The 15,519-nt window shown below is 43.2% G+C and overlaps 1 pseudogene; it reads left to right on the top strand.

The window, feature by feature from the left end:
- LOC120394285 overlaps window positions 1-10,191 on the top strand; it is a 95,975-nt pseudogene extending 85,784 nt beyond the window's left edge.
- Window positions 10,192-15,519: the final 5,328 nt, after the last annotated feature.

Raw genomic sequence — 15,519 nt, 5'->3', positions numbered from 1 at the left:
CATAGATGATCAGCATCAAGAGAAGATTGCATCAGAGTCTCTTTACTGGAAAAATGTTCTGAAAAGGCTCATTGCCATTGTGAGAATGCTTGCTACCTAAAACCTAGCACCGTGTGGCACTTCAGATCAGCTGTATGTGCCAAACAGTGAAACTTCCTTAAAATTGTGGAGCTGATGGGTGAGTTTGATGCTGCAATCCAGGAGCATCTAAGAAGAGTCACCACCCAAGAAATGTACACACACCACTACCTTGGAAAAAGAATTCAAAATGAGATCATACAGTTACTGGCAACAAAAGTCAAACAGAAGATTGTGACAGATCTGAAGTCAGCAAGATATTACTCTGTTATTCTGGACTGCACACCTGACATCAGCCATATGGAACAAATGACTTTAATGGTGCGTTTTGTAACAACAGAACCTATTGACCATATCCCTGCAATGGTGACTGTCAGAGAGCATTTTCTAGAATTTATTGACATTGATGATACTACAGGAGCTGGTATGACAAATGTGCTTCTTAAAAAGCTGGAAGATAGGGAATTGCGATAGCTGACATGAGAGGTCAGGGCTACAATAATGGTGCCAACATGAGAGGAAAGAACAGAGGAGTGCAGACATGCATCTGAGTTAAACCCTTGAGCTTTTTTTGTCCCTTGCAGTTCTCATTCATTGAAGTTGGTGGTCAGTGATGCAGCCTCAGCTTCTAGTGAGGCTGCTGAATTTTTAAATGTAATTCAAAGCATCTAGGTATTTTTCTCTGCATCAAATCATCAATGGCAAATTTTGAAGCAACATCTGGGAACATCCTCTCTGACACTGAAACCACTGAGTGCCACACGATAGGAAAGTCGAGTGGAGTTGATAAAGCTTATTAAACACCAAATTGGGAAGATAGATGATGCCATAGTTGCCATTATGGAGGATAATGCTATGACAGGAACTGTTTGTAGGAGAACAGTGGCAGAGGGAAATGGAATCACGAGAAACATACATAACTTTAAATTTCTGTGTGGCTTAGTGTTGTGGCATGACACACTGTTTGAAATAAATGTTGTAAACAAGAGGCTCCAAGGTGTTGACCTTGATATATCTGGAGCAATGGAACAGCTGGACAAAGCAAAGTCAGACCTACAGTCTTACCGGTCAGATGAGGGATTTCAAAACATTCTGAAGAGTGCACAGAAGTTGGCAGAGGAACTTCATACTGAAGCTATTTTCCCACCCATTCAAGAATACAAGAGTCACCGAAGAAGATGACATTTTGATTATGAGGCACAGGATAATCCCATGAGAGACCCCAAACAACAATTCAAATTTGAATTCTTTAACCAAGTGCTAGATTGTACAATACAGTCAGTTGACGAACGTTTCATGCAGCTCAAGGAACACAGCAGTATATTTGGGATGTTGTATGATATTACAAAACTCCTCACTATACCTGAAGAAGGCCTGCACCAGCAATGCAGGGCACTAGACAGTGTTGACACATGATGACATGCATGATATTGATGCGAGTGATTTAGGTGATGAACTGAAAGCCCTTTCAAGATACATTTCAGCGGGATCAACTCTAAAGGCTGTTCTGGAATAAGATGACCACCCTCTTTCCAAATGCTTTTGTTGCTCGGTGCATGCTTCTAACACTTCCTGTAACTGTTGCCAGCGGAGAACGCAGCTTCTCCAAGCTGAAGTTAATAAAAACACAGAGTACAGTTACAAATAAAACAAAGCTAGAACACACTTCTAAGTGACTAAGCTTAATTTCAGCATGTTACAGTCCTTTGTCGATGGTCAGGTCTACAGTCAAAATGCTGCAGTGGCGCAATTGCATTGGGGCAGCTGCACCACTGTAGCGCTTCAGTGAAGATGCTACTACCCTGATGGGAGAACTTCTCCTATCAGCTTGGTTAATCCACCTCTGGCAGAGGTGATAGCTCTATCGACAGGAGAAGCCCTTCTGTCGGCACAGCGCAGTCTCCACCGGCAGTTAGGTCAGTATTACTGCATTGCTCAGGGGAGTGGATTTTTCACACCTCTGAGAGATGTAGTTATACTGATGTAAGTTTGTAATGTAGACCTGGCCTAAAACAGTTTTCTCACCCTCCAAGTTCTCTTGCAGATCTGCTGATTTTCAGTCAAATCAGGATCCAGGTTTTCATGATTCTCCCGCACCTTACTAGGGGTTTTCTCAGTGAATGGATAACCAAAATGTCCTTCTGCGGCTCCTTATATCCTCCCCAAAGTTCATTGTCTCAAGAGTCAGGATGAACTCCTGAGGTTCAGACTCCCCAGTGTGCAGATGCCATGCTGACCCCTTGCACTCCTGGTAATTGATGTTTATCCTGCAGTTTCTGATGCAGATGAACAGCCCAGTGTCTTTGGCCTCACTCTGCTCAATCTATGTTCAAGTCAGGGAGATAACTACCTTTGTCCGGAAGAAAACCTGTTTTCCCTTTCTTTGGTTACAGACTCTAAAGCATAATATCAGAGAGTATCCATAAAGCCAACATCTAGTGTTTACACACACATTTCACAGTGATATTAGTGACCAGTGTGTTACCAGTTTTCATGTGATATCCCACAAGACACATTTTTCTAGTACAGTAATATTATATACAATCAGATGATTCAGTTGCATATTCTTTGTGGGTTCTGTCCCCCGTTCTGTCCTTGGGATGTCTGGACTCTGATTGGCACACAGGGACCATCTGTTTGTCTGTGTCTGTAGAGCATGCAGCACAATCTGACCCTGATCCATGACTGGACTTTCTAGGCACTACTGCAATATATGCATATAATAGTAAAAATAATTATAATTGTTTTGTATTAGATGTAATTGGGTCAGTGTTGTTGTTTAAATAAATCACTAGTTATATGTATACGTTTTATGAAACAGACTAATGAAGGGTGCAATTTAGAAAGGAAAAAATGTATTACAATTGGAAGTTTTTTAAGAAGAATTTACTAGATGTCACTGTGATGTGTTTCTTTGGCATTCCCCCACCCCAAAGGATGTTAAAGTTAATTATGGTCACTATTGCTGACCAGTTCAGCTATATTCATCTCTTGGACCAGATCCTGTGCTCCACTTAGGACTAAATCAAGAATTGCCTCTCCTCTGGTGGGTTCCAGGACCCAAGAAACTTTCATTTCAGGTGTCTAAAAAATTTATCTCTGCATCCTGTCCTGAAGTGACAGGTAGCCAGTCAATATGGAGATAGCTGAAATCCCCCATTATTATTGGGTTTTCTGTTTTTGTAGCCTCTCTAATCTCCTGCAGCATTTCACAATAATTGTCACCATCCTGGTCATGTTCTTCAAATTTTTCAAATATGGCATTTCTATCTATAGAGATTCTATGGTATTGAATGATTCATTTCAGGTCATTACTTTATTAGTCTCTAGTTTCTCCTTCATATACAGTGCCACTCCCCCACAAGCAAAACCTATCCTGTCATTCCCATATATTTTATACCCTAGGATTACAGTGTCCCATTGATTATCCTCTTTCCACCAAGTTTCCTAGCCCCTTTTACCTAGCCCTGAGGATTCCTTCTGAGACACTGGATTCACTAACCCCTCACTAAGCCATTAATCTGACCTCAGTAATATGCAAGGCTTTAGAACAAATTTTAAAAGAAAGAATAATATAAGACATGGAGGAAAATGGAAAATGGAATGCAATGTGACAGGGGTTTACCAAAGGTACAGCATGGCAGGCTAACCTGATATATTGCTTTGATAACTGAGGCTTTAGACAAGGGAAATGTGGTAGATCTAATCTTGCCGGACTTCAGTAAAGCATTTAGTACAGTACCACATGTGAAATTATTAGTTAAACTGAAGAAGATGGGGATCAGTACAGGTATTGTAAGGTGAGTATGGAACTAGATAAAGGGGAGATAATGGGTTGTGCTGAAAGGAGAACTATAAGGTTGGCAAGAGGTTACTAGTTGAGTTCTTCAAGGATTGGTTTTGGGACTAATTTTATTTCATATTTTCTTTAATGACTGTGGCACAAAAAGTAGAAATGTGCTAATGAAATTTGCTGATAACACACAGTTGGGAGGCATCATCAATACAGAGGAAGATCAGAATATTTTATTGGAAGAGTTTAATGACTTTCAGGACTGGAGTAATAGAAATGGGAGTAATTTAACAATGAAACTGCAAGGCCACATATTTAGAATTTCAGCTTATGGCAGAATAATAATTTCTGCCATAAGCTGATGCCAATCAGTTAGAAATGACCGACGAGCAGAAAGATGTGGTGAGGCTATGAAAAAGGTATATGCAATCCTAGGATGTATCAGGCAAGGTATTTCCAGTGAAGACAGGGAAGCATTAATGCCATTGAACAAGGTATTAGTAGGACCTCTGCGGTGTTTTGGGGTTCAACCCAGGCCAGTAAGAGGTTGGTCACCACCCTGTCCTGTAACTCTGGGTGTCTTAATTGCTATGACTAACAGCCCTGACACCAACAGCCAGCCTACAAGCATGCAGGCCACACCCTGGCTTCCTCCAACCAGTTGCTTTGTGCAGAGTGACCTCAACACCCCGCCAGTCCTAAATTTCCCCAAAGCCATCTCCCTGAAGTTTCCATCCCTCTCCTGGAACAGTCACAGAAATAATTAACATCATTGCTTCTTTAAAGATACAATACACTGCAATTCATTAGTTTAGCTGGGATTTGACAAACACTCTTATTTCAATCACAGACCTGTGTTGGTTTATATTAAAAGTAAAACAAGTTTATTTAACAAAAAGTCTTAAGTGTAAGTGATCCCCAGTATAAGGAATAAAGATAGAAAGTGTTCCAAGCAAATAAAAGTAAAACTATGTTTCTAAGACTAAAACTTAATTTCTGCAAGTTACAATCTTTGCCTAATCTTTGTCTCAGCTATGTCAGTTCCCAGAGACTTCAACCCCCTTGGCTGAAGGACCCAACTTTCTGTGATTTCAAGAGCTCTGGCCAGGGCCGGCTCTACAATTTTTGCCGCCCCAAGCAGCCAGCTGAATTGCCGCCCTGGGGGGCAGGGTGAGGGGGGGAAGGGCTGGGCGGCTTAGGGCGGCAGGCTCTTTTAAAGGGCTCTGGGCTGTCAGCCGCGGGCAGCGCAGAGCCTTTTAAATCCCAGCCGCGGCGGGGAGTCAGAGCCCTCTGATTCCCAGCTGCGGCTGGGATTTCAAAGGCTCTGGGCTCCCCGCCGTAGCAGGCAGCCCAGAGCCCTCTGATTCCCGGCCGCGGCTGGGATTTCAAAGGCTCTGGGCTCCCCCCGGCGCAGGGCAGCCCAGAGCCCTCTGACTCCCAGTCCCGGCTGGGATTTAAAGGGCTCTGGGCTGCCCGCGGCTGCAGGCAGGGGCGGCGCTAGGGTTTCTGCCTTGCCACGGGGGTGCTTTGGCAGTGGCTGGTCGGCGGCTCCGGTGGACCTCCCGCAGGCATGCCTGCGGGATGTCCATCGGGCCGTCTGCCGCCCTCTTGCAGGATGCCGCCCCAAGCAGGCGCTTGGCCCGCTGGTGCCTGGAGCCAGCCCTGGCTCTGGCCCCTTGAATCCCCCAAGTGATGGATGCCAAAATGTGTTCTCCTGTCTCCTTATATCTTCCCAAGCTCACTGTTTTGTCCTGAGACCTCTTGCTGTTCTCACATTGCTGTGGTCTTCCCATTCTCTTGCTGATTTGTATGTAAATGGAGCTTCCATTGTTTTGGTTCTCCCCTGCTTAATTTACACAGGAGAGAGGTAGATAGCTGTCATCCCTCCTGTCTGGCAGAAAACCTGTTTCTCCCTGGGTTTGGTCACAGACTTAAAGCATAGTATCAGTGGGTATCCATAATTCCTCCTATAGTGTTAACACATACATTTCATAATGTTATTAATCACAAGTGTGACACAGGCTTTCATGAAAGACCTTACTTGATACAATTTTATAATACAATAAGACTGTATACAATCAGTTGATTCAAATGCTTATCATCTTTATAGTCTAAATAAAGTTTCTCTCTCTTGCTGGGGTGTAGACAACATGTTGTCTTTTCCCCCGCTTGTTAGCTTTATTTACCTTATGTGTAAATGAACCTTCATTGTCTCTGCCAGACAACCAGGCTGGTCAAACAAGCAAATATCCATTCCAGCATGTTACCAGTTTGTATATGATACTTTACATGGCACTTTTTAGCCACAGATTATGACAAGAGTGTGTTAGGTCCAGTGATTATATCAGGCCTGACAAGAGTTGCTGACACAGAGTGGTGAATCACCAATAGACCTCTTGGTCACAACCTCATCTCGAATACTGGGTACAGTTGTGGTCAGCTATGTTAAAAAAGGATGATTTCAGACTGGAACAGGTGTAAAGAAGAGCTACTAGGTTGATCAGGAGAATGGAGGGTCTGGCTTATGAGAGATGAAGAGAGCGTGACTTGTTTAGCCTAGCAGAATGCAGGCTGAGAGGGGCTATAATCACTATCAATACATTAGTGGGGAGCTATTGATGCTAATGGACAATTTGGCACAAGAACAAATGGATATAAACCAACAAAGAATAAATTCAGGCTGGGAATTAGAAGAAGGTTTCTAACCCTCGGAGGAGTGAATGTGTGGAATAGCCTTCCAATAGGAGTCGTGGGGCAAGCAGCCTAAGTGGCTTTAAGAAGGAGCTTGATAAATGTATGAACAGGATTATGTGACAGGTTTCCCTGAAAGAGCAGGGAACTGGACTCATGAGGTTCCTTTCCATTCTAAGTCCTAATAAGCCATGGAGACCACTGTCAAGTATGTCACCAGACTACTGACAATTCCCTTTGCTAGAGGACATCCTTGTGTTCCTCTGCTGACACCACTTACAGAACTCAGCACTGAAATGAGGCATATTTGATCCCTCAAGGTAGATGTGCACCTCTCCTCATATCACAGTGACAGTTCTGTCAATCTGCTCCAACTAATATACCCACTATTCAATACAGCTACCCCTAATATCCTGAATTGCGGCTTGAATGCATGCAGCTAACAGCTAGAAGTAAAATCTTTGGAGCACAACACAAACAATGGCGCATTCGCTTAGTCATTTCTTATAGCTTCCTATGATGGCACCACCCTTAAGGAACCATTCTAGTATCTATTGACAGCTCTGTGGGATGGGGGTGGAGGAAGAGGGGGTCAGAGTTAAGTTTGCATTACAAGGATGGTGTGTATTTTAACTCTTCATTTCCTGGTTTTCAGAGGTTTAAGTTTATCAAGTCGCCAAATTCTGGAAGAGCACGAGGCAACACTGGACAACCTTAACTCTGTATTAACAAAATGTTTGGGTCATTAATTTCAATAAGACTTGCATTAGGCTGCATTAGATATGTTGTCTTGTCTATCTGGATTGCAAATGTCACAGTTCAAGGTTAGTTGCATCTTTGATCTCTCTCAGTGTCTACGAGTGCAGCTGTCCAGGTGACAGGCCTCTTGTCTACACCTGTCCTGGGGTGCAATCCCATGATTCTCCCACTTTGAGACTGAGTTCCTGGGCTGCAGCATCCTGTATACACACTTTGATTCCTCTGCAGGCCCAACTGAGTGTGAGCCCTGCTCTTTTTCCCTCTGGGAGCTGTGACCAGCGTATGAATACAGGAACAGCAAAGAGCCTTTTCAAATCTTAACAGTAGGAATCAAAACATAAAAAGAAAAGAGTTTTTAACACAACAAACAGCATACAGTACATGCTTCTGTTGTACCTAAAGTTTAAATAGGTTTAGCTTATCCAGGTACCCTTGCTTCTGGGTATCAAGGATTTGCCCCCTTGGCTAACATCTCCCCTTTGAGCTTCAGGGACTCAGGTGTTTAACCATTCCCAAACTCTTTTTCTCCCTGTCTCTCTTGAACCTGCTCCCACTGGTTTATGCATCTCACCAGGGGTGGCTGAAGGTAACATTTCACAGTTAATAGCCGGTGGTGTTTGCTGAGGAAATCTTATCTGGGCTATTGTTTCTTCTCCTGTTGGCCTGCCAAATAACTCATGTCTGAATTAACTCCTTCAAATGCCATAGCCAATAACATAACAAGCAGGCAAACAGACAGAACATATAATATTCATAAAATATTACTGGCATTTTCCCAGTCCTTCAGAGTAAGCTCTTTGGAGGAGGGATCTTCCGTCTCCAAGGACTTGTCTCCATGGAACTTTAGCATGTGGCAAGCAAGGATGTGAATCTGCAGTGCACTAGCTTGCTATGCAGTAGGACCCTGTGTAGATACAGCTAGAACTCAGTGAAAGTCCCAGAGAGAGCTTTGACATACTCCTGTTTCAAACTGGAGAACATCAAAGTGCACTCTGGAACTTTCACTCCATTGTAGTAGTGTCCACCTGAGGCATTACTGTGTGGCAAGCAAGTGTGCTGTAGATTAACCCCTTGACTTGCCATGCATTAACATCTCATGTAGTCAGGCCCTAAAACATTTTAACTCACATGTTGTAAAACGCTTGTGTAGACTGAGATTAATACCTTTAGAATGTGTGAGCTGGTTGTGGAAAATCCTAGGCTCCCCTCTAGTGTTAGTTACAATTTTTTAGCTAACACATTTTAAAACATGACTTAATTTTCCTAGTCTAGACAGGGTGTGACGGTGCTGCCCATGGGAGCCAGCTGAGGTCATTCAATCAGGGTGAACTGCAAACAGAACGGGGCAGACAAACCCCAAACGCTGGTGGATATTCAAATACTTAGATTCACCAAGCCAGCACAAAATAGCTTCTGTAGCACCTCACTGGTTACTCAGAAGTCCAAACAACGCAGTTCCCTTAAAGTGCCCAGCCTCAGGCCTCCGTCCAGACACACCTGTCAAACATATGATGATGATTCCTGAAAATCTCATCGCATCATATAAAAGAAAAGGTTCTTCCAATCCCAAAGGATCAGCCACATACCCAGGTTCAATTATAACTTAGATCTTACCCAAAATACACACTTAGAGCCAATTCTTATTAACTAAACTAAAATTTATTAAAAAAGAAAAGAGAGAGAGTGTTGGTTAAAAGATCAATATACATACAGACTTGAATTCAATTCTTGAGGTTCAGATACATAGCAGAGGTGAGCTTGTAGTTGCCAAAAGTCCTTTTAGAACTCTTTTTGGATTTTAAACTTTTGAAATAAACCATGACAAACAAGGGAAACTAAGCTAAGATTTCCAGTTTAACAAACTATTCATGAACTATTTTTCCATGATTGAAGTAAGCTGTACTGACTGGCTGGTATACTCTCTCTCTTGTTCCCAGCACAACCTGATCTAAGAATCATCCTTGTTGGTAAAACTGGAGCTGGGAAAAGTGCAACAGGAAACACAATTCTTGGTCCTGACAAATTTATTTCGGATATCTCATCCTCTTCAATTACGCAGGATTGTGAGAGACAGGAAGCGGTTGTTAATGGGAGGAAAATTACGGTGGTTGATACTCCTGGCCTTTTTGACACTAAAAAGAGTAACGAAAAGACTTGCCAAAAAATACATGAATCTGTTAAACACCTCTCCAGGGATCCATGCTATTATTCACGTCATACAGCTGGGTCATTTCACCCAAGAAGAAAAGGACGTGGTCAAAGAGATACAAAAGATTTTCAATTTTAAAGCAAATAAGTACATGATCATCCTGTTCACCCGAAAAGAAGATTTAAGGAAAAAAACACTGGATAAGTTCTTATTAGATGGTGACAAAGATCTTCAGAGTCTGATTCAGACTTGTGGAAACCGATGCCTCGCTTTCAACAACAGAGCCGAAGGAACAGAAAATTCTGCTCAGGTTTCTCAGTTGCTTAAAATGATTGATGCCATGGTGCATGGAAACTGTGAACAGCCCTGTTATACTGAAGAAATGTTAAAGACAGACAAGTCATCTCTCCAAACATTTTGTTCTACACGCTAATTGATTACGCTCATCCGAGACAGGGGTTTATTGTAGTTTCTACCATTTTAAAATTAGGTTTGGAAGACTTCTTTAATGTTAAGGTTTTTATTGGTACAAAAATCTTAGAACTCCCTCTGCCCCCATTGTTCAGTGAATTAACAGTTACACTCTTGGAAATGTGAGTTTGTGACTCCTCCAACTTGAACTAAATTTTCAAAAATGTAAAATTGCTGCAGGCTTGTGACGATGGTGCCCGTGGGAGCCAGCTGAGGTCACTCAGTCAGGGTGAACTGCAAACAGAATGGGGCAGACAAACCCCAGACGCTGGTGGATATTCCAATACTTAAGTTTACCAACCAGCACAGAACAGCTTCTGTAGTACTTCACTGGTTACTCAGAAGTCCAAACAACGCAATTACCTTAAAGTACCCAGCCTCAGGCCTTTGCCCAGACACACATGTCAGATATGATGATGATTACTGAAAATCTGATCTCATCATATAAAAGAAAAGGTTCTTCCAATCCCAAAGGGTCAGCCACACACCCAGGTCCAATTATAACTTAGATCTTACCCAAAATACATGCTATAGTCAATTCTTGTTAACTAAACTAAAATTTATTAAAAAAGAAAAGAGAGAGAGTGTTGGTTAAAAGATCAGTAAACAGACAGACTTGAATTCAACTCTTGAGGTTCAGATACAAAGCAGAGATAAGTTTGTAGTTGCCAAAAGTCCTTTTAGAAATAGTCCATAGGTAGAGTCCAATGTCTATGTTCAGGGTGACTCCAGTCAATGACTGGGGAATCTCAATTCTTATGGCTTAGGGTTTCCCCTTCTTGAAACCCAGAGCAGATCTGAGATGAAGAAGGATCATGTCCCAGGGTTTTTATACATTTTCCAGCAGCCTCTTGGCCTGAGAGAATAAGCTTAATCGTCTGTCTCCCAAACATCCTGGCAATTAGCACAGGGTAATGTATCCATTAAACAGTTTATATACACTTTATCACAACCTTCAAAGAGACAAAGGGCAGGTGGTAGCGAGATGCCTCACAACCCTGGGTGCCCCCGGGAAGCGTCGCAGTCCTGTTTCCCTGAACAGCAGCAGGAACAAACTATGCCCAGGCAGCCCCTCTTTTGCAGAAGTTCCAGAAAAGGTGTCTCAGCTTGTTCCCAGCAAGAGCTGTCTTTTAATCGCTGCTTCTCTCCAAGGACACACAGAGACTCCGTCAGCTTTACTCCAAACTGCTTAACCCAGCCTCTGCAGCTGGAACCTGCAAAACCCTTTGAGCCACACATGCCTCAGCTGTGGCCACATGACCCAGGGCCTCAGCCTCATGATATCCCATGAAGAGGCTCTGGGCGGTTACTGGCATTACAGCCTTTCTGTGCAGTGACAAAAAGCTTTGTTGATGCAGAATTAAGGTTGTCTGGTGCATGGGCGGCAGGTTATATATTTGTGTGGGGCCCGGGCCCCAGCAATATTCAGGGCTGGGCGCCCTGCTCCAGCAATAGTTGGAGCTGGGTCTCTTCCCACCCCCCCCCCAGTCCTGCCTGGATCGGCCCCGGCCACCGCAGGTCTCCCCCCGCCGCCGCGACCCTGCCTGGAGCAGGTCCCAGCCCCCGCCTGCCACCCCCCTCCGCGTGTTCCCCGCCCTCCGCCGCGTTGTGTTGCGTCCCTGCCTGACAGAATGCAGCGCGCCTCTCCCCTGCCTGCTGCCCGGAGGGCTCCCAGCAGATTTGCTGTCTGCTGCCGCAGGTCCTAGTGCCTGCCCTCCGCCAGTACTGGCAAGGCAGGCTGCCCTACCCTGAGCCTCTCCAACCCCAAACCCTCAGCCCCAGCCAGAGCCCTCATTCCCCCCGCCCCCTAAACCTCAGCCCCAGCCCTGAGCACCCCACATCATGAACCCTCATCCCCCCGCACCCTAATCCTCAGCCCCAGCCAGAGCCCTCATCCCCCCACACCCTAATCCTCTGCCCCAGCCCTGAGCGCCCCCACATCATGAACCCCTCATCCACAGCCCTCACCCCACACTCCAAACCTCTGCCCTAGCCCTGAGCCCCCTCGCATCATGAACCCCTCATCCACAGCCCTCACCCCACAGCCCAACCCACTTCCCTAGCCCTGAGCCCCCTCCTGCATCATGTACCCCTCATCCTCAGCCCCACAGTCCTCACCCGGCACACCCTCCGATCCCCAAACTCCTCCCCTTCCCACACACCTTCCCAACCCCAAACTCCATTCCAAAGCCTGCACCCTTCACCTCCTCCTGCACACCCACCCCCTGCCCCAGCCCAGAGCCTGCACCCAGCACCCTTCCTGCACCCTAATCCCCAGCCCAGGATCTGCACCCCAGACCTCCCCCGCCGAGCCCCCTCCCAGAGCCTTAGGCAGGTGGGGGCGGAGTTGGGGGGGCGGAGTTGGGGGCAGGTTCTGGGCCCCACCAAAATTTTTACAAACTTGCCACCCATGGTCTGGTGATATCTCCAGCCCTCCCAGAATGTCAGTGTAAGCAGGCTCTGAATGAGTTCTCCTCTGACAGCTAACTGGGAGGGGGAGAGACTTCAGGAGCAAATTGTATTTACATGAACACACCTACTCTAGGTATGCAGCAGACAGAGCTGTGTTGCTCAAACTGATCAACTTTGGCTGGTTTAAACTAAATGTGTTAGTCTCTAAAGTGCCACAAGGACTCCTCGTTGTTTTTCAAGATTCCGTGGCAGGAAAACCTGAGGTGAGTCCTGAGGTGGTGGAATGCTCAGGCAGATGGAACCTCACCAAAGGCGGGAAAACCTGGCTCAAACCGGTTCTCCAACAGCCTTTGAATGTTCCAGAGAGTGAAGGCAAAACCCAAGATGGAGCCCAGAGGTCAAAGGTGACTGACTCCATTTTGAAATACACAAAATATTTGTTTTAACATTAAAATCATTAACATGTAATCATAAATATACAGCAACACTTAGGTATTTTATACTTAACCACTAACAGTGTCCAGTTAAATCAAGCAACTTCTACCATGGCTGCACTGAAAGAAGAGAAGGGATTTTTTTTTTATCCTATGTAATACAGTTCTCATTTTAAACTCTTTGGTATTAAAGGAATCATCACTCTTTTAGCAGAAATTGAAATATGCACCTATGGAATTGCTTCATTCATTTATTAAAATATGAATGATCTGGGCAGGGCTACCATATTCCAGTTATAGACATGAGAGAGATTTTCATGTTAGTGGAAGGAGATCACACAGGACTAGAGGGCGAGTTGGGTTTATCTCTTCTGATTTTCTGCTACCTTCTTCACAAACACCCTCTTATTCTTGTGCCACTTTTTCTTCTCTCTCTCTCCCCTATTTTTCATCTTCCTCAGACTCACCATCAGTAGCAGAGAATTTTACACTGAAGAATGTCCTGGAAGAAATAGCTAGGAGACAATGCTAAGAACCATCCCCCAGAAAACTGCAGGTAGAGATGAATTATTGGATTGGAATCTCACATTGATTTCAATGGAGCAGTATTTCATTCTCTGGCTCTGAGCTTGTCCACACACAAACTCACTCTGAAATAACTACATTGGATTCAATTAAAATCTCTTCTTATTTCACAGCAACTCAATGTGGACTGTTATTTCAGAATAAAAGTGTCCTATTTAAATACTGTCTTAAACTAAATGGAAATATGTCCACATAGACTTGCACTGAAATAACAAAAGGTGTAAGTTAAAATGATTTAGTTATTTCAGTGCAAGTTTGTGTGTAAACAAGACCTCTGATAAAGTTGCTCCCTCTCTAGATATTGCTAAAACTTATCTTTGATTCTTATATAATTATGCTAATGAAAAAAGTCCCATGGTTTTTTTTCTTCTTAATCTAATGGACTTGACTGCCTCAAATATCAAACATTTCTTTTCAAAACTAAAACAAACCAAACAACCCTGCCCCCAACCTGGGGGAAGTACACGCACACTTTTCTAGTCTCTCAAATCTCCTCTCTGAGACACTCTCACCTCTGACACACAGATCTTTTAACACATACTGAAAGAAAACCATTTCCTTGGAAACCTTTACTACATTTTAACAAGATGTTACACATACACACCCTAATCCACCCCATTTGCTCCTACATTCCAATCATCAGCTTGGCCTGAAATACATGGCAGAGAGGGATTGTGGGTGCTGAACAGGGAAGCATTCACATCAGTGATTACTCCTAAAAGCCCACTTCTGCAACACTGAATATTGTGATTAATGTGCACAAGCCTTGTCAAGTAGTATCAGGCTAAGCAGTGTTAGGCCTAAAACTTCCAGAAGTTGTAAGAAGTGAGTACAGTTAAATTCTGCAAGCATAAGCATAATTTAGCTAGAAAGCTTTATAGACTAAAGAGAAAACTCTGTAGAGATAAATACAGATTTGTGGTTACTATGCTCTGCAATCAAATACCTCTTTAAGCTAACTTAAGCATTTTTGAGTCTAGCAAATTGACCACAATTAGCCGCATAAAAAAAAAAAAGATGAGCTGAGCACAGGTGCACAGTTCATAAAATCAAGACAACCACAAATACCACACTGAAACATTTGGTCACCTTCATTGGTTGACCTGTTTTGAAACACGGCTAGCAAATACCATATAAATAAGGTGTAAAGATGCAAGTGTTTGTGTGTGTGTGTTGACCTAAAAGAGATCACTCTTTATTAGGCTTACGTACACCCCCTGAACCAAAGAGACTTGTGCTTCACTGACCATCTGTACTTGGCCAATGCGGAAAACGGTCAACTAAAGGCAACATATCTTTGGAAGAACGCAGGGTAAGATTTTGGGCTGAAGAGGTCTGGTTGTGCTCGAGCTAATTAATCTTAAGTTTGTATTAATACTATAGTTTAATTATATTAGTAAATTGTTTAAGTTGCTTAAAGATAGTAGTAGTCAATAGTTAATCAATATATAGAAACTATATGTTTTTGTACCTTGTTATAGATGGGTACAGCACTGGTAAAGCTAGTAGTTTGTAAACAATAATAGCTTTTGTGGAAGTAGAGCAAAAACTGACAGGAATTTAAAGGGAATTTCAATGCATGACATTCTCTGTTAGCAAGAGTCAGGCTAATAACACAAGATTTGTAAAAGTAAGGATTGTGTAAGATGAATGAAAAAGAACTGTTTAAAAAGTTGTTACGACCTTGTGTTAGATATGGAATGTAGACTGTAGTCTAAATAAAAGTAACAAAAAATAAAATATCAAAATAGCCTATGTATAAACAAAATGCAGCTGTTGCTTATTATTGTATGTAACAAAAGGTATAAATGCTGTAATTGTTTACCTGTAGAGAGACTTGCCTAGGAGGGGGAAACCCTGCATCCTAGCGCACTCTCTCCCTCTATGTAATTGCTTGAGAATAAAGTATCTGACTTTGCTGCACCCAATCAGAAAGTAAGAACTATGTTTTTCTCCAACACTTTGCATGTCGCTGTGGCTGTCTTCAGTATAAGTTGTTATTCAGTTTATTATAAAAAGCCAGTAAAAGTTTATACATTGTTAAATAAATTAATAAAAAGGTTAAAATTAGTAAACTATAGTTAATTAATGTATCAGTATTGCATATAAATTTGTGTTGGCTGGGAATGGTTACAATACATGTGAAG

This window comes from Mauremys reevesii, unplaced genomic scaffold (assembly GCF_016161935.1).
Source record: "Mauremys reevesii isolate NIE-2019 unplaced genomic scaffold, ASM1616193v1 Contig47, whole genome shotgun sequence".
Lineage (NCBI taxonomy): Eukaryota > Metazoa > Chordata > Testudines > Geoemydidae > Mauremys > Mauremys reevesii.
The sequence above is the reverse complement of the archived record's forward strand: the minus strand, read 5'-3'. Positions and strand labels throughout refer to the sequence as shown.